We start from the raw sequence: 18,709 nt of genomic DNA on the forward strand, positions 1-18,709 counted from the left end.
GGTCAAGTGTAATATAAACAGAGGCAGGGTCTTGTGTAATATAAACAGAGACAGGGCCGAGTTTAATATAAACAGAGAAAGGGTCAAGTGTAACATAAGCAGAGACAGGGCCTAGTGAAATATAAACTGAGACGGAGTCTAGTGTAATATAAACAGAGATGGGGTCTAGAGTAATATGAACAGAGACAGGGTCGAGTGTAAAAAGAACAGAGACAGGGTCTAGTGTAATATAAACAGAGACAGGGTCTAGTGTAAGATAAACAGAGACAGGGTCTAGTGTAATGTACACAGAGACAGAGCCCAGTGTAAGATAAACAGAGACAGGGTCTAGTGTAATATAAACAGAGACAGGGCCTAGTTTAATATAAACAGAGACAGGGCCTAGTTTAATATAAACTGAGACAGTGTCCAGTGTGATATGAACTGAGACAGGGTCGAGTGTAATATAAACAGAGACAGGGTCCAGTGTAATATAAACAGAGACAGGGTCGAGTGTAATATAAACAGAGACAGGGTATAGAGCAATATAAACAGAGAGAAGGTCTAGTGTAATATAAACAGAGACAGGGCCTAGTTTAATATAAACAGAGACAAGTTCTAGTGTAATATAAACAGAGACAGGGTCTAGTGTAATGTAAACAGAGACAGGGTCTACTTTAATATAAACAGAGACAGGGCCTAGTTTAATATAAACAGAGACGGGGGGGAGAAATTGGGAGAGTAGCGCCAGCTGTTAGTGCCTAAAGAGACAGTCAGTGGCTGTAGCACCACTGGCTGTGTCTCCGGCGATATTCAGTAGGGGCTCTAATGGTGGCGTTAGGCATTGGCGCTGCGCCGCCACCGATGACGTCATCGGTGTGCGCAGCGCCCCATTCATGCCCCGTTCACGATATTTGGTAGCGAACGCCGCAGTTGCGCCGCTCGCTACCCGCGCCCGGTACACGGGGCCTTACTGTGCCGGCAGCGGCGCAAGTTAAGGTGGAGGTGCGGGGCGGCTGCCTGCCAGCATCTCCGTCCCCGGCCTCCTAACCCCGCCCCCCCGCGGCATTGCCGGCTGTTTCCCGAGAGCCCGGAACTTCTCCTTGGTGACGGGCTCATTTACCGGCACTCGCGATCGGGGATCGAGCTGTTGCAGGCACCTCCCCCTTAACAGTTGGAGGAAGGCCTGCAGTACCGCAGCGTGCCATGCTGCAGCGTGTGGCGCTGTGGCACGTTGCGCTGCGATAGTCAGTTTCAGCGCCCTAAGAGGGACGAGGAGCGCCTCGAGCTTCGCCCCGTCTCCCTCGAGGGGCACTGAAACTGTATTTCTGGCGATCGGTATCACACCGATCGCTGGTCTAAATCCTGCGCTCAGCCGACTTTTGCGCCACTTGGCGCCCCAACAAAATTTCTAGGCCAGCGTCTAGTATAATATAAACAGAGACAGGGGCTAGTGTAATATAAACAATGACAGGGCCTAGTTTAATATAAACAGAGACAGGGTCCAGTATAATATAAACAGAGACAGTGTCTCGTGTAATATAAACAGAGGCAGGGTCCAGTGTAAGATAAGCGGAGCCAGGGTCGAGTGTAATATAAACTGAGACAGTGTCCAGTGTAATATTAACAGCGATATGGCGTAGTGCAATATAAACTGAGACAGGGTCTAGTGTAATAAAAACAGAGACAGGGTCTAGTGTAATATAAACAGAGACAGGGTCCAGTGTAATATTAACAGCGATATGGCGTAGTGCAATATAAACTGAGACAGGGTCTAGTGTAATAAAAACAGAGACAGGGTCTAGTGTAATATAAACAGAGACAGGGTTGAGTGTAATATAAACTGAGAAAGGGTCTTGTGTAATATAAACAGAGACAGGGTTGAGTGTAATATAAACTGAGAAAGGGTCTAGTGTCATATAAACAGAGACAGGGTCTACTTTAACATAAAAAGAGACAGGGACTAGTTTAATATAAACAGAGACAGGGCCTAGTTTAATATATACAGAGACAGGGCCTAGCTTAATATAAACAGAGACAGGGCCTAGTTTAAAATAAACAGAGACAGCTTCTGGTATAATATAAACAGGGACAAGGGCTAGTGTAATATAAACAGTGACAGGGCCTAGTTTAATATAAACAGAGAAAAGTTCTAGTGAAATATAAACTGAGATACGGTCTAGTGTAATATAAGCAGAGACAGGGCCTAGTGTATTATAAACCGAGACAGGGTCCAGTGTAATATAAACAGAGACAGGGTTGAGCATAATATAAACAGCGACAGGGTTCAGTGGAATATAAACTGAGACAGGGTCTAGTGTAATATAAACAGAGACAGGGCCTCGATTAACATACACAGAGACAGGGCCAAGTTTGATAAAAACAGAGACAGGGTCTAGTTTAATATAAACAGAGACAGGGCCTAGTTTAACATAATCAGAGACAGGGTCCAGTGTAATATAAACAGCGACAGGGCCTAGTGTAATATAAAAAGAAGCAGCGTCTAGTGTAATATAAACAGAGACAGGGTCTAGTGTAATATAAACAGAGACAGGGTCAAATGTAATATTAACAGAGACAGGGCCTAGTTTAATACAAACAGAGAGCTGGTCTAGTGTAATATAAACAGAGAAAGGGTCTGGTGTAATATAAACTGAGATACGGTCTAATGTAATATAAACAGAGACAGGGTCTAGTGTAATACAAACAGAACAGGTTATCGTGTAATATAAACAGAGACAGGGCCTAGTTTAACATAAACAGAGACTGGGTCTAGTGTAATATAAACAGAACAGCTTATCGTGTAATATAAACAGAGACAGGGTCTAGTGTAATATAAAAAGAGACAGGGCCTAGTTTAATATAAACAGAGACAGGGTCTAGTGTAATATAAACAGAGACAGGGCCTAGTTTAATATAAACAGAGACAGGGTCTAGTCAAATATAAACAGAGACAGGATCTACTGTAATATAAACTGAGACAGGCCCCAGTGTAATAGAAACTGAGACAGGGTCCAGAGTAATATAAACAGAGACAGGGTCTAGTGTAACATAAACAGAGACGGGGTCGAGTGTAATATAAACAGAGACAGGGTCCAGTGTAATATAAACAGAGACAGGGTCTCGTGCAATATAAACAGACAGAAGGTCTAGTGTAATATAAACAGAGACAGGGCCTAGTTTAATATAAACAGAGACAGGGCCTAGTTTAATATATACAGAGACAGGGCCTAGTTTAATATAAAGAGAGACAGGGCCTAGTGTAATATAAACAGAGACAGGGTCTACTTTAATAGAAATAGAGACAGGGCCTAGTTTAATATAAACAGAGACTGGGGGGGAGAAATTGGGTGAGTAGCGCCACCTGTTAGTGCTTAAAGAGACAGTCAGTGGCTGTAGCGCCACTGGCTGCGTCTCCGGCGATATTCAGTAGGGGCTCTAATGCTGCCGTAGGCATTTGCGCTGCGCCGCCACCGATGGCATCCTCGGTGTGCGCAGCGCTCCATTCATGCCCCATTCGCGATATTTGGTAGCGAACACCGCAGTTGCGCCGCTCGCTACCCGCGCCCGGTTCACGGGGCCTTACTGTGCCGGCAGCGGCGCAAGTTAAGGTGGATGTGCAGGGCAGCTGCCTGCCAGCACCTCCGTCCCCGGCCTGCTAACACCTCCCCCCGCGGCATTGCCGGCTGTTTCCCGAGAGCCCGGAACTTCTCCTTGGTGCCGGGCTCAATTACCGGCACTCGCGATCGGGGATCGAGCTGTTGCAGGCACCTCCCCCTTAACAGTGGGAGGAAGGCCTGCAGTACCGCAGCGTGCCGTGCTGCAGCGTGTGGCGCTGTGGCACGTTGCGCTGCGATAATCAGTTTCAGCGCCCTAAGAGGGACGAGGAGCGCCTCGAGCCTCGCCCCGTCTCCCTCGAGGGGCACTGAAACTGTATTTCTGGCGATCGGTATCACACCGATCGCTGGTCTAAATCCTGCGCTCAGCCGACTTTTGCGCCACTTGGCGCCCCAACCCAATTTCTAGGCCAGTATAATATAAACAGAGACAGGGGCTAGTGTAATATAAACAGTGACAGGGCCTAGTTTAATATAAACAGAGACAGGGTCCAGTATAATATAAACAGAGACAGTGTCTAGTGTAATATAAACAGAGACAGGGTCCAGTGTAAGATAAGCGGAGCCAGGGTCGAGTGTAATTTCAACTGAGACAGTGTCCAGTGTAATATTAACAGCGATATGGCGTAGTGCAATATAAACTGAGACAGGGTCTAGTGTAATAAAAACAGAGACAGGATCTAGTGTAATATAAACAGAGACAGGGTCCAGTGTAATATTAACAGTGATATGGCGTAGTGCAATATAAACTGAGACAGGGTCTAGTGTAATAAAAACAGAGACAGGGTCTAGTGTAATATAAACAGAGACAGGGTTGAGTGTAATATAAACTGAGAAAGGGTCTAGTGTAATATAAACAGAGACAGGGTTGAGTGTAATATAAACTGAGAAAGGGTCTAGTGTAATATAAACAGAGACAGGGTTGAGTGTAATAAAAACTGAGAAAGGGTCTAGTGTAATATAAACAGAGACAGGGTCTACTTTAATATAAACAGAGACAGGGCCTACTTTAACATAATCAGAGACAGGGTCCAGTGTAATATAAACAGCGACAGGGCATGGTGTAATATAAAAAGAAGCAGTGTCTAGTGCAATATAAACAGAGACAGGGTCTAGTGTAATATAAACAGAGACAGGGTCAAATGTAATATTAACAGAGACAGGGCCTAGTTTAATACAAACAGAGAGCGGGTCTAGTGTAATATAAACAGAGAAAGGGTCTAGTGTAATATAAACTGAGATACGGTCTAATGTAATATAAACAGAGACAGGGTCTAGTGTAATACAAACAGAACAGCTTATCGTGTAATATAAACAGAGACAGGGTCTAGTCTAATATAAACAGAGACAGGGCCTAGTTTAACATAAACAGAGACTGGGTCTAGTGTAATATAAACAGAACAACTTATCGTGTAATATAAACAGAGACAGGGTCTGGTGTAATATAAACAGAGACAGGGCCTAGATTAATATAAACAGAGACAGGGTCTAGTGTAATATAAACAGAGACAGGGCCTAGTTTAATATAAACAGAGACAGGGTCTAGTGAAATATAAACAGAGACAGGGTCTACTGTAATATAAACTGAGACAGGCCCCAGTGTAATAGAAACTGAGACAGGGTCCAGAGTAATATAAACAGAGACAGGGTCTAGTGTAACATAAACAGAGACGGGGTCTAGTGTAATATAAACAGAGACAGGGCCTAGTTTAATATAAACTGAGACAGTGTCCAGTGTGATATAAACTGAGACAGGGTCGAGTGTAATATAAACAGAGACAGGGTCCAGTGTAATATAAACAGAGACAGGGTCTCGTGCAATATAAACAGACAGAAGGTCTAGTGTAATATAAACAGAGACAGGGCCTAGTTTAATATAAACAGAGACAGGGCCTAGTTTAATATATACAGAGACAGGGCCTAGTTTAATATAAAGAGAGACAGGGCCTAGTGTAATATAAACAGAGACAGGGTCTACTTTAATAGAAACAGAGACAGGGCCTAGTTTAATATAAACAGAGACTGGGGGGGAGAAATTGGGTGAGTAGCGCCACCTGTTAGTGCCTAAAGAGACAGTCAGTGGCTGTAGCGCCACTGGCTGCGTCTCCGGCGATATTCAGTAGGGGCTCTAATGCTGCCGTAGGCATTTGCGCTGCGCCGCCACCGATGGCATCCTCGGTGTGCGCAGCACTCCATTCATGCCCCATTCGCGATATTTGGTAGCGAACACCGCAGTTGCGCCGCTCGCTACCCGCGCCCGGTTCACGGGGCCTTACTGTGCCGGCAGCGGCGCAAGTTAAGGTGGATGTGCGGGGCGGCTGCCTGCCAGCACCTCCGTCCCCGGCCTCCTAACCCCCCCCCCCCAGCGGCATTGCCGGCTGTTTCCCGAGAGCCCGGAACTTCTTCTTGGTGCCGGGCTCATTTACCGGCACTTGCGATCGGGGATCGAGCTGTTGCAGGCACCTCCCCCTTAACAGTGGGAGGAAGGCCTGCAGTACCGCAGCGTGCCGTGCTGCAGCGTGTGGCGCTGTGGCACGTTGCGCTGCGATAATCAGTTTCAGCGCCCTTAGAGGGATGCGGAGCGCCTCGAGCCTCGCCCCGTCTCCCTCGAGGGGCACTGAAACTGTATTTCTGGCGATCGGTATCACACCGATCGCTGGTCAAAATCCTGCGCTCAGCCGACATTTGCGCCACTTTGGCGCCCCAACCCAATTTCTAGGCCAGCGTCTAGTATAATATAAACAGAGACAGGGGCTAGTGTAATATAAACAGTGACAGGGCCTAGTTTAATATAAACATAGACAGTGCCTAGAGTAATAAAAACAGAGACAGGGTCCAGTGTAATATAAACTGACACAGGGCCTAGTGTAATATAAACAGAGACAGGGTCCAGAGTAATATAAACTGAGACCGGATCCAGTGTAAGATAAACGGACCAGGGTCGAGTGTAATATAAACAGAGACAGGGCCTAGTTTAATATAAACTGAGACAGTGTCCAGTGTAATATAAACTGAGACACTGTCTCGTGTAATATAAACAGAGACAGGGTCCAGTGTAATATTAACAGCGATATGGCATAGTGCAATATAAACTGAGACAGGGTCTAGTGTAATATAAACAGAGACAGGGTCTAGAATAATAGAAACAGAGACAGGGTCTAGTGCAATATTAACAGAGAGAAGGTCTAGTGTAACATAAAAAGAGACAGGGCCTAGTTTAACATAAACAGAGACAGGGCCTTGTTTAATATAAACAGAGACAGGGTCTAGTTTAATATAAACAGAGACAGGGCCTAGTTTAAGATAAACTGAGACAGGGTCCAGTGTAATATAAACAGACAGAAGGTCTAGTGTAATACAAACAGAGACAGGGCCTAGATTAACATACACAGAGACAGGGCCTAGTTTAATATAAACAGTCAAGGCCTAGTTTAATATATACAGAGACAGGGCCTAGTTTAATATAAACAGAGACAGGGTCTAGTTTAATATAAACAGAGACAGGGCCTAGTTTAATATAATCAGAGAGAGGGTCCAGTGTAATATAAACAGAGACAGGGTCTAGTGTAATATAAACAGAGAAAGTCTCTAGTGTAATATAAACAGAGACAGGGTCTAGTGTAATATAAACAGCGACAGGGCCTAGTGTAATATAAAGAGAGACAGGGTCTAGTGTAATATAAAAAGAAGCAGCGTCTAGTGTAATATAAACAGAGACATGGTCTCGTGTAATATAAACAGAGACAGGGTCAAGTGTAATATTAACAGAGACAGGGCCTAGTATATTACAAACAGAGACAGGGTCTAGTGTAATATAAACAGAGACAGGGTCTCGTGTAATATAAACAGAGACAGGGCCTAGTTTAATATAAACAGAGACTGGATCTAGTGTAATATAAACAGAGACAGGGTCTAGTGAAATATAAACAGAGACAGGGTCTAGTGTAATATAAACAGAACAGCTTATCGTGTAATATAAGTGAGTGGTAGGACCCTAGGAAGTACAGAGGGTCAGAGGGACCTTGGTGTACATGTACATAGATCCCTGAAGGCAGCGGAACAGGTAGATAAGGTGGTTAAAAAGGCATATGGGATACTTGCCTTCATTAGCCGAGGCATAGAATATAAGAGCAGGGAGGTTATGATGGAGCTGTACAAAACGCTGGTGAGGCCACAGCTGGAGTACTGTGTGCAGTTCTGGTCGCCTCACTATAGGAAGGATGTGATTGCTTTGGAGAGGGTGCAGAGAAGATTCACCAGGATGTTACCTGGGATGGAGCGCCTCAGCTATGAAGAGAGGCTGGACAGGCTGGGGTTGTTTTCCTTGGAGCAAAGAAGGCTGAGGGGGGACCTGATTGAGGTGTACAAAATGATGAGGGGCATAGATAGGGTAGACAAAGAGGAACTTTTCCCCTTAGTAGGGGGGTCAATAACAAGGGGGCATAGATTCAGGGTAAGGGGCAGGAGATTTAGAGGGGATTTGAGGAGGAACTTTTTCACCCAGAGGGTGGTTGGAATGTGGAACTCAATGCCTGAAAGGGTGGTAGAGGCAGGAACCCTCACAACATTCAAGAAGCATTTGGATGAGCACTTGAAATGCCATTGCATACAAGGCTATGGACCAAATGCTGGAAAATGGGATTAGACTGGACAGGGATGGATGGGCGGCGCAGACACGATGGGCCGAAGGGCCTCTTTCTGTGCTGTAAAACTCTATGACTCTATGACTCTATGAGACAGGGTCTAGTGTAATATAAACAGAGACAGGGTACAGTGTAATATAAACAGAGACAGGGTCGAGTGTAATATAAACTGAGAAAGGGTCTAGTGCAATATAAACAGAGAGAAGGTCTAGTGTAATATAAAAAGAGACAGGGCCTAGTTTAACATAAACAGAGACAGGGCCTTGTTTAATATAAACAGAGACAGGGCCTAGTTTAATATATACAGAGACAGGGCCTAGTTTAATATAAACAGAGACAGGGCCTAGTTTAACAAATAAAGAGACAGCTTCTGGTATAATATAAACAGAGACAAGGGCTAGTGTAATATAAACAGTGACAGGGCCTAGTTTAATATAAACAGAAATATGGTCCAGTGTAAGATAAACAGAGACAGTGTCTAGAGTATTATAAACAGAAGCAGCGTCTAGTGTAATATAAACAGAGACAGGGTCTAGTGTAATATAAACTGAGACAGGGTCAAGTGTAATATTAACAGAGACAGGGCCGAGTGAAATATCAGCAGAGACAGGGTCTCGTGTAATATAAACAGAGAAAAGGTCGAGTGAAATACAAACTGAGATACGGTCTAGTGTATTATAAACCGAGACAGGGTCCAGTGTAATATAAACAGTGACAGGGTCGAGCATAATATTATCAGCGACAGGGTTCAGTGGAATATAAACTGAGACAGGGTCTAGTGTAATTTAAACAGAGACAGGGTCTAGTTTAATATAAACAGAGCAAGGGCCTAGTTTAAGATAAACTGAGACAGGGTCCAGTGTAATGTAAACAGACAGAAGGTCTAGTGTAATACAAACAGAGACAGGGCCTAGATTAACATACACAGAGATGGCCTAGTTTAATATAAACAGTCAAGGCCTAGTTTAATATATACAGAGACAGGGCCTAGTTTAATATAAACAGAGACAGGGTCTAGTTTAATATAAACAGAGACTGGGCCTAGTTTAATATAAACAGAGACAGGGCCTAATTTAATATAATCAGAGAGAGGGTCCAGTGTAATATAAACAGAGACAGGGTCTAGTGTAATATAAACAGAGAAAGTCTCTAGTGTAATATAAACAGAGGCAGGATCTAGTGTAATATAAACAGCGACAGGGCCTAGTGTAATATAAACAGAGACAGGGTCTAGTGTAATATAAAAAGAAGCAGCGCTAGTGTAATATAAACAGAGACATGGTCTAGTGTAATATAAACAGAGACAGGGTCAAGTGTAATATTAACAGAGACAGGGCCTAGTATAATACAAACAGAGACAGGGTCTAGTGTAATGTAAACAGAGAAAGGGTCTAGTGTAATATAAACAGAGACAGGGTCTGGTGTAATATAAACAAAGACAGGGCCAAGTGTAATATAAGCAGAGACAGGGTCTAGTGTAATATAAACAGAAGCAGCGTCTAGTGTAATATAAACAGAGACAGGGTCTAGTGTAGTATAAACAGAGACAGGGTCAAGTGTAACATTAACAGAGACAGGGCCTAGAGTAATACAAACAGAGACAGGGTCTAGTGTAATACCAACAGAGAGAAGGTCTAGTGTAATATAAACAGAGACAGGGCCTAGTTCAATATAAACAGTGACAGGGTCTAGTGTAATATAAACTGAGACAGGGTCTAGTGTAATATAAACAGAGACAGGGTCTAGAGTAATATAAACAGAGACAAGGTCTAGTGTAATATAAACAGAGAAAGGGTGGAGTTTAATATAAACTGAGATACGGTCTAGTGTAATATAAACAGAGACAGGGCCTAGTTTAATATAAACAGAGAGAGGGCCTAGATTAATATAAACATGGAGAGGGCCTAGTTTAATATAAACAGAGACAGGGCCCAGTGTAATATGAACAGAGACATGGTCTAGCATAATATAAACAGAGACAGGGTCCAGTGCAATATAAACTGAGACACGGTATAGTGTAATATAAACAGAGACAGGGTTGAGCATAATATAAACAGTGACAGGGTCTAGTGTAATATAAACAGAGACAGCCTCTAGTGTAATATAAACAGAGACAGGGTACAGTGTAATATAAACAGAGACGGAGACTAGTGTAAAATAAACAGAGACAAAGTCTAGTTTAATGTAAACAGAGACAGGTTCTAGTGTAATATAAACAGAGGCAGGGTCTAGTTTAGTGTAATATAAACAGAGACAGGGCCTAGTGTAATATAAACAGAGACAGAGTCTAGTGTCATATAAACAGAGACAGGGTCTAGTGTAATAAAAACAGAGACAGGGTCTAGTGTAATATAAAGAGAGGCAGCTTCTAGTGTACTATAAACAGAGGCAGAGTCTAGTGTAACATAAACAGAGACAGAGTATAGTGTAACATAAACAGAGACAGAGTCTAGTTTAATGTAATTAGAGACAGGTTCTAGTGTAATATAAACAGAGGCAGGTTCTAGTGTAATATAAACAGAGACAGGGCCGAGTGTACTATAAACAGAGACAGGGTCTAGTGTCATATAAACAGAGACAGCTTCTAGTGTAATAAAAATAGAGACAGGGTCTAGTGTAATATAAACAGAGACAGCCTCTAGAATAATATAAACAGAGATAGGGTACAGTGTAATATAAACAGAGATGGAGTCTAGTGTAACATAAACAGAGACAGAGTCTAGTTTAATATAAACTGAGACAGGGTCTAGTGTAATGTAAACAGAGACAGGGTCTAGTGTAATATAAACAGAGACAGGGCCTAGTGTAATATAAACAGAGACAAGGTCTAGTGTAATATAAACAGAGACAGGGTCTCGTGTAATAAAGACAGAGACAGGGTCTAGTGTAATATTAGCTGAGACAGGGTCTAGTGCAATATAAACAGAGACAGGGTCTAGTGTAATATTAGCTGAGACAGGGTCTAGTGCAATATAAACAGAGACAGGGTCTAGTGTAATATAAACAGAGAAAGGGCCTAGTTTAACATAAACAGAGACAGGGCCTAGTTTAATATAAACAGAGACAGGGCCTAGTTTAATATATACAGAGACAGGGCCTAGTTTAATATGAACAGCGACAGGGTCTAGTGTAATATAAACAGAGAAAGTCTCTAGTATAATATAAACAGAGGCAGGATCTAGTGTAATATAAACAGCGACAGGGCCTAGTGTAATATAAACAGAGACAGGGTCTAGTGTAATATAAAAAGAAGCAGCGCTAGTGTAATATAAACAGAGACATGGTCTAGTGTAATATAAACAGAGACAGGGTCAAGTGTAATATTAACAGAGACAGGGCCTAGTATAATACAAACAGAGACAGGGTCTAGTGTAATGTAAACAGAGAAAGGGTCTAGTGTAAAATAAACTGTGATACGGTCTGGTGTAATATAAACAGAGACAGGGTCTAGTGTAATATAAACAGAGACAGGGTCTAGTGTAATATAAACAGAGACAGGGTCTAGTGTAATATAAACAGAACAGCTTATCGTGTAATATAAACAGAGACAGGGTCTAGTGTAATATAAACAGAGACAGGGCCTAGTTTAATATAAACAGAGACAGGTTACAGTGTAACATAAACAGAGACAGAGTCTAGTTTAATATAAACAGCGACAGGGTCTGGTGTAATATAAACAGAGACAGGGTCTAGTGTATTATAAACAGAGACAGTGTCTAGTGTAATAAAAACAGTGACAGGGTCTAGTGTAATATAAACAGAGGCAGCGTCTAGTGTGATTTAAACAGAGACAGGGTCCAGTGTAATATAAACAGAGACAGGGTTGAGCATAATATAAACAGCGACAGGGTTCAGTGGAATATAAACAGAGACAGGGTCTAGTGCAATATAAACAGAGACAGGGTCTAGTGTAATATAAACAGAGACAGGGCCTAGTGTAATATAAACAGAGACGGAGTTGAGTGCAACATAAACAGAGACAGGGTCTAGTTTAATATCAACAGAGACAGGTTCTAGTGTAATATAAACAGAGACAGGGCCTGGTGTAATATAAACAGAGACAGGGTCTAGTGTCATATAAACAGAGACAGGGTCTAGTTTACTATCAACAGAGACAGGTTCAAGTGTAATATAAACAAAGACATGGTCCAGTGTAACATAAACTGAGGCAGGGTATAGTGTAATATTAACAGAGACAGGGTCCAGTGTAATATTAGCTGAGACGGTGTCTGGTGTAATATAAACAGAGACAGTGTCTAGTGTAATATAAAGAGAGACAGGGTCTAGTGTAATATAAACAGAGAAAGGGCCTAGTTTAAGATAAACAGAGACAGGGTCAAATGTAATATAAACAGAGACAGCCTCTAGCGTAATATAAACAGAGAAAGGTACAGTGTAATATAAACAGAGACGGAGTCTAGTGTAACATAAACAGAGACAGAGTCTAGTTTAATATAAACAGAGACAGGGTCTAGTGTAATATAAACAGAGAAAGGGCCTAGTTTAACATAAACAGAGACAGTGCCTAGTTTATTATAAACAGAGACAGGGCGTGGTTTAATATATACAGAGACAGGGCCTAGTTTAATATAAACAGAGACATGGTGTAGTGTAATATAAACGGAGACAGGGCCGAGTTTAACATAAACAGAGACAGGGCCTAGTTTAATATAAACAGAGACAGGATCCAGTGTAATATAAACAGAGACAGGGCCTAGATTAATATAAACAGATACACCGTCTAGTATAATATAAACAGAGACAGGGGCTAGTGTAATATAAACAGTGACAGTGCCTAGTTTAATATAAACAGAGACAGAGCCTAGTTTAATATAAACAGAGACAGGGTCCAGTGTAATATAAACAGAGACAGGGCCTAGTTTAATATAAACAGAGACAGCATCTCGTATAATATAAACAGAGATAAGGGCTAGTGTCATATAAAGTGACAGGGCCTAGTTTAATATAAACAGAGACAGGGTCCAGTGTAATATAAACAGAGACAATATCTAGAGTAATATAAACAGAGATAGTGTCCAGTGTAATATAAACTGAGACAGGGTATAGTCTAATATAAACAGAGACGGGGTCCAGTGTAATATAAACTGAAACAGGGTCCAGGGTAATATAAAATGAGACAGGGTCTATTTAATATAATTTAATATTAATCAGGAAGGGGAAAATAGAATACGAAAGTAAACTTGCAGCAAACATAAAGACAGACTGCAAAAGCTTTTATCGGTATATCAGGAGGAAAAGACTGATAAAATCCCAAGTCGGTCCCTTGCAGTCCGATTCGGGAGAATATATAATGGAGAATAAGGAAATGGCAGACCAATTAAACTCATACTTTGGTTCTGTATTCACAAAGGAGGACACAAATAACCTCCCAGGAATATCGGCAAACATAGGGACTAATGAGAGGGAGGAGCTGACAGAAATTAGTATCTCTAGGGATATGGTGCTCGGTAAGTTGAGGGGACTGAAGGCCGACAAATCCCCGGGGCCTGATAAACTACATCCTAGGGTACTTAAGGAGGTGGCCCTGGAGATAGCAGATGCTCTAAGAATCATCTTCCGGAACTCCATTGACTCGGGAACAGTACCCGTGGATTGGAGGGTAGCTAATGTTACCCCAATATTTAAAAAGGGGGGTAGAGAGAAAGCAGGGAATTATAGACCAGTAAGCCTTACATCGGTTGTGGGCAGAATGCTAGAGTCCATTATTAAGGATAAAATAGCGGAGCACTTGACAAATGGGGAAAGGATCGGACAGAGTCAACATGGATTTACAAAGGGTAAATCGTGTTTGACTAATCTGCTGGAATTTTTTGAGGAAGTAACTGGTAAAATAGATGGGGGAGAGCCAGTGGATGTGGTGTACCTTGACTTCCAGAAAGCCTTCGATAAGGTTCCACACAAAAGATTATCATGCAAAATTAAGGCTCATGGGATTGGGGGCAAAGTATTAACGTGGATAGAGAACTGGCTGGCGGATAGAAAACAGAGAGTTGGAATAAACGGCTCGTTTTCGGAGTGGCAGGCAGTGACCAGCGGGGTGCCGCAAGGATCTGTCCTGGGACCCCAGCTGTTCACAATATATATAAATGATCTGGATCAGGGAATTGGATGCAATATTTCCAAATTCGCTGACGACACTAAACTAGGAGGAGGGGTGGGCTCTGATGAGGATGTCAGGAGGCTACAGTGCGATTTGGACAGGTTGGGGGAATGGGCGGATACGTGGCAGATGCACTATAATGTGGATAAATGCGAGGTTATCCACTTTGGGGGTAAAAACAGGAGGGTAGATTATTATCTAAATGGCAATAGATTGGGAGATGGGGAAGTGCAGAGGGACCTGGGTGTTCTTGTGCACCAGTCACTGAAGGAGAGCATGCAGGTGCAACAGGCGATTAAGAAGGCAAATGGTATGTTGGCCTTCGTATCAAGGGGGTTCGAGTATAGGAATAGGGATACCTTACTACAGCTGTACAAGGTGCTGGTGAGACCGCATCTGGAGTATTGTGTACAGTTTTGGTCGCCCCATCTGCGGAAGGATGTTCTTGCCATGGAAAGAGTGCAACGGCGATTCACCAGGCTGATACCTGGAATGGCGGGAATGACCTACGAAGAGAGATTAAATAGTTTGGGCCTGTACTCACTGGAGTTTAGAAGATTGAGAGGGGATCTCATCGAAACATATAAAATTATGGCAGGCCTGGACAGGCTGAATTCAGAGAGAATGTTTCCAATGGCCGGGGAGCACAGAACCAAGGGCCACAGTCTAAAAATAGCGGGCAAATCATTTAAAACAGAGATGAGGAAGAATTTCTTCACTCAAAGAGTGGTGAGCCTGTGGAATTCCCTGCCACAGAGGGCTGCGAAGGCTAATTCAATAAATATTTTCAAGAGAGAATTGGATATATTTCTGAAGGCTAAGGGGATTAAGGGTTACGGAGAAAAGGCGGGGACGGGGTACTGAACTGGTAAGATCAGATATGATCTCAGACGAAGATCAGCCATGATCTCATTGAATGGCGGAGCAGGCTCGAAGGGCCGAATGGCCTACTCCTGTTCCTATCTCTATGTTTCTATGTTTCTATGAAACAGGGTCTAGTGTTATATAAACAGAGACAGGCCTAGAAATTGGGTATAGCCCCGCTTGAGGCGGTAGAACTGGCGGTGCGCATAGTTTATAGCCAGACAAAACTTATCGCTGCCTGGCGACATATTGGGTTGCATCACCCCCAAAGGGGATTGAGGCGTTAAATCAGCCATTGCACGGTGCTCCGAAGGCGCAAAAGTTCAGGCGCTACTCAATATCGACGCGGACGGGCGCAGCGCAGGTGATCTCAATTACGGGAAACCACGAGACTTCCAGGCGCCGGCCGGCTCTTAAAGGGGTGGGTCAGTCAGCCTGAGCTGCCACACCCAACGCCCTGTAGGCCTCAGCATCGGCGCTCGCCCTTCTCTGGCATTAGAAACTTGTTGAGCATGGAGAAGGTTAGACAGAGAGCGGAGCACTTCAGCACTGAGGCTCTGGACCAGTTGGTGGCTGCAGTTGAGCGCTGTCGAGATGTCCTGTATCCGGACAATGGCAAAAGGCCGAATCAGAAGGCTTACCGAAGATCTTGGAGGGAGGTTGCTGTGAGGGTCAACTCCAGCAGCATGGCGACCAGGACCCCTGTTCAGTGCAGGAAGAAATTCAACGACCTCACACGGATCGTTAGGGTGAGTGATGGTTTAGCAAACTTCTGATTCCCTCCATCTGCAGCTGACTTCGGGCACCCTGTTGCCATGATGCCCCAATGGCCATCTGTCAGCAAGCACCCATGGCCCTTTCTGGCCACACACATGGACAGATGTCTCAAGGCCTCATGTAAGGGCTCTTTCACCATGGGGGGCATGCGATGATGTCTCAAGGCCTCATGTAAGGGCTCTTTCACCATGGGGGCATGCGATGATGTCTCAAGGCCTCATGTAACACAACTTCCCCTTCTTTCCTCTCCAGGCCAAGCTGGCGGCGAGGCGAAGGGACCACTTTCAAACCGGTGGCGGGCCTCCACATGTGGTCCCTCTCACGGATCTGGAGGAGAGAGTGCACCAGATTCTTGGAGGATGTCTGCCTGGTCCTGTGACCACTGCATCTGCCGACCCCATTTCCGACAGCGAGGGTAAGTCTCTCACCTTTTTCACCTGTTGCCTTCCACTTGGTCCCCCCGCCAGCATGCTTCCTCAGTGTGCAGCCATGTCAGAGCCTTGCCGCAATCTGGCATGCCTTTCCGCAAACCTGTCCTTTTGCTAAAGCAACTCTTCCAACTCCCTGCTTTCAGATGAATCAGCACCAACTCGGGCTCAACGCACTGAAGCTGCCAGTGCCAGTGCCATCGGAGGCGAGGAGCAGGAGGAATCCGGACCAGCCATTGCAGAATCCAGGGAGCGGACACATCTACAGACTGGGGATAGTAGTCCCCTGGAGGGGAGCGGGGGGGGTGCGGCTCTGAGGATGAACCAGTTGCCGGAACAAGCGGCATGCAGCAACGCAAGGGGATAGGCAAGTTCGGCCACCGTCTCCCCGGAGGGCAAGGCAGGTAGTTATGACTGCTGCTCAGAGTGCAGAGGAGGTGCGTCGCCTGGGTGAAATGAGCAAACAGGCCCGGCTCAGACAGACGGAGCTGATGGCTGCAGTGGAGAAGATGCCTCAGTCAATAGATACATTGACTAAGAGTATGTTGGACTTCGGGGCAACAATGGAAAGGACTCTCCAGGGCTTCGGGGCAACAATGGACAGGACTCTCCAGGGCTTCGGTGCAACAATGGACAAGTCTATCCAGGGCTTCGGCGCAACAATGGACAAGTCTATCTAGGGCTTCGGGGCAACAATGGACAGGTCTATCCAGGGCTTCGGGCCAACAATGGAGAGGACAATCCAGGGCTACGGCCCAACAATGGAGAGGACTGTCCAGGGCTTTGAGGCCGCTATGGAAAGGACTGTTGAGGGCTTCGGACAATCCCTGGAAAGGTCTGTCCAGGGCTTGTCCGAGGCAGTGGAGCGGTCGGCACCTGCCTTGTCCGAGGCAATGGAAAGAACTGTCCAGGGCTTCTCCGAAGCACTGGCACCTGGCACACAGGTCCTCACTGTTGCCATGCAGTCACTTGCTGGGCTCGTCCACACCCAGATTGAGGCAACGCGATCCCTCACTGCAGCCACCCTCTCTGCATCAGTGAGGATCACCCCGGGCCCTTCCAGTCCCATACAAGGCCAGGAATCAGTGGAGCATGCGATTGTGGCAGATGAGCCGAGCCGCTCCCCTCAGATAGCCGGCGTGTCGTCTGACCATGGTGCAGGTGTCCTCTCTCGGCAGGAGACCATTGCACATGCCAGCGCTGGGACGTCTGCAGTGCAGCTGCCACCACCTTCAGGGCACACTGCTTCCAGCCATGGTCACATCAAGCATCCTGCATCCGCACCCTCCAAGCTCAGAGGTCGGCCAGGCCGTCCCTCAGGGGCTTCTGCGCTTCCACACAGTCAGCAGGCGTCCCCCAGCCTTGAGCCCGCCACTGGCGTCCAATTATGTAGGAGCAGCAGGGAGGGAAGGGGCCGGCCACAAAAGAGAAGTCGTTCTCCCTCAAGGGGCCAGTTGTAGAGGGAGGTGCTGAAACGTTTCTTTGTCCAAATTCAAGGACACCCTCAGCTGTTGTTATATTTGCAGAAGGTTTGTTGATTTTGCGGCTTTGCTGAAGAGTTCACAGTTATTTTGTTAGTTATGGTTTCTGTTGACATGATGTTGTTTTGCTGTAATGAAAGACTTTTGTGACAGTAAACAGAAGTTTCAATGTGGCATGGTGCACGTGACTACTTTCAGTGATGCTGGCATTCAGAGGCCGTCAAACATCCAAAGTGCGCAGGAGTTAAGACTCTCATCATTCCGACAGAGGGGTCTCGAAATGAGTCCTGATGAGCCTCTGACGTATGGCCCTTCCACTTTCAGGAGCCTTTCCATCTTCCTGCTCCTCATCCTCCTCCTACGCCTGCTCTTCCTCCTCCTCCTCCTCCTCCGCCTGCTCTTCCTCCTCCTCCTCATCCTCCTCCTCCTCCACCTGCTCTGCTGGTCGTTGAGGGACAGGTGGAATTGGCTGGGTGCGTCGAATCGCCAAGTTGTGGAGCATGCAGCAGATGACGACGATGTGACCCACTTGCTCCGGCGAGTACTGCAGGGACACCCCGAAAGTTCCAGACATCGGAAACGCTTTTTGAGAGCACCAACAGTGTGCTGTTCACTGTGTCTGGTCGCCTGATGGCCGCTGTTGATCAGCTCTTCTGCTGGGGTGTCGGCCACACGGAGTGTTGTCATCAGCCATGAGCAGAGAGGATAGCCCTTGTCCCCAGTAAGCCAGCCTCGTGTTCGAGCCAGCCCCTCAAAAAGGTCACAAACTGAGGTCAACCGCAGGATAAAGACATCATGG

General features: G+C 45.2%; 1 long non-coding RNA gene across 1 annotated transcript; it reads left to right on the top strand.

The window, feature by feature from the left end:
• Nucleotides 1-15,854: 15,854 nt before the first annotated feature.
• Nucleotides 15,855-17,159, top strand: LOC147119816 (uncharacterized). The gene is made up of 3 exons (XR_015077837.1): nucleotides 15,855-15,973; nucleotides 16,254-16,416; nucleotides 16,576-17,159. It is a non-coding gene; the product is annotated as an uncharacterized LOC147119816 (long non-coding RNA).
• Nucleotides 17,160-18,709: the final 1,550 nt, after the last annotated feature.

The sequence above is a fragment of the Somniosus microcephalus genome, chromosome 4 (genome assembly GCF_052327205.1).
Source record: "Somniosus microcephalus isolate GS21.2 chromosome 4, FLI_Smic_1.0, whole genome shotgun sequence".
Taxonomy (NCBI): Eukaryota; Metazoa; Chordata; class Chondrichthyes; order Squaliformes; family Somniosidae; genus Somniosus; species Somniosus microcephalus.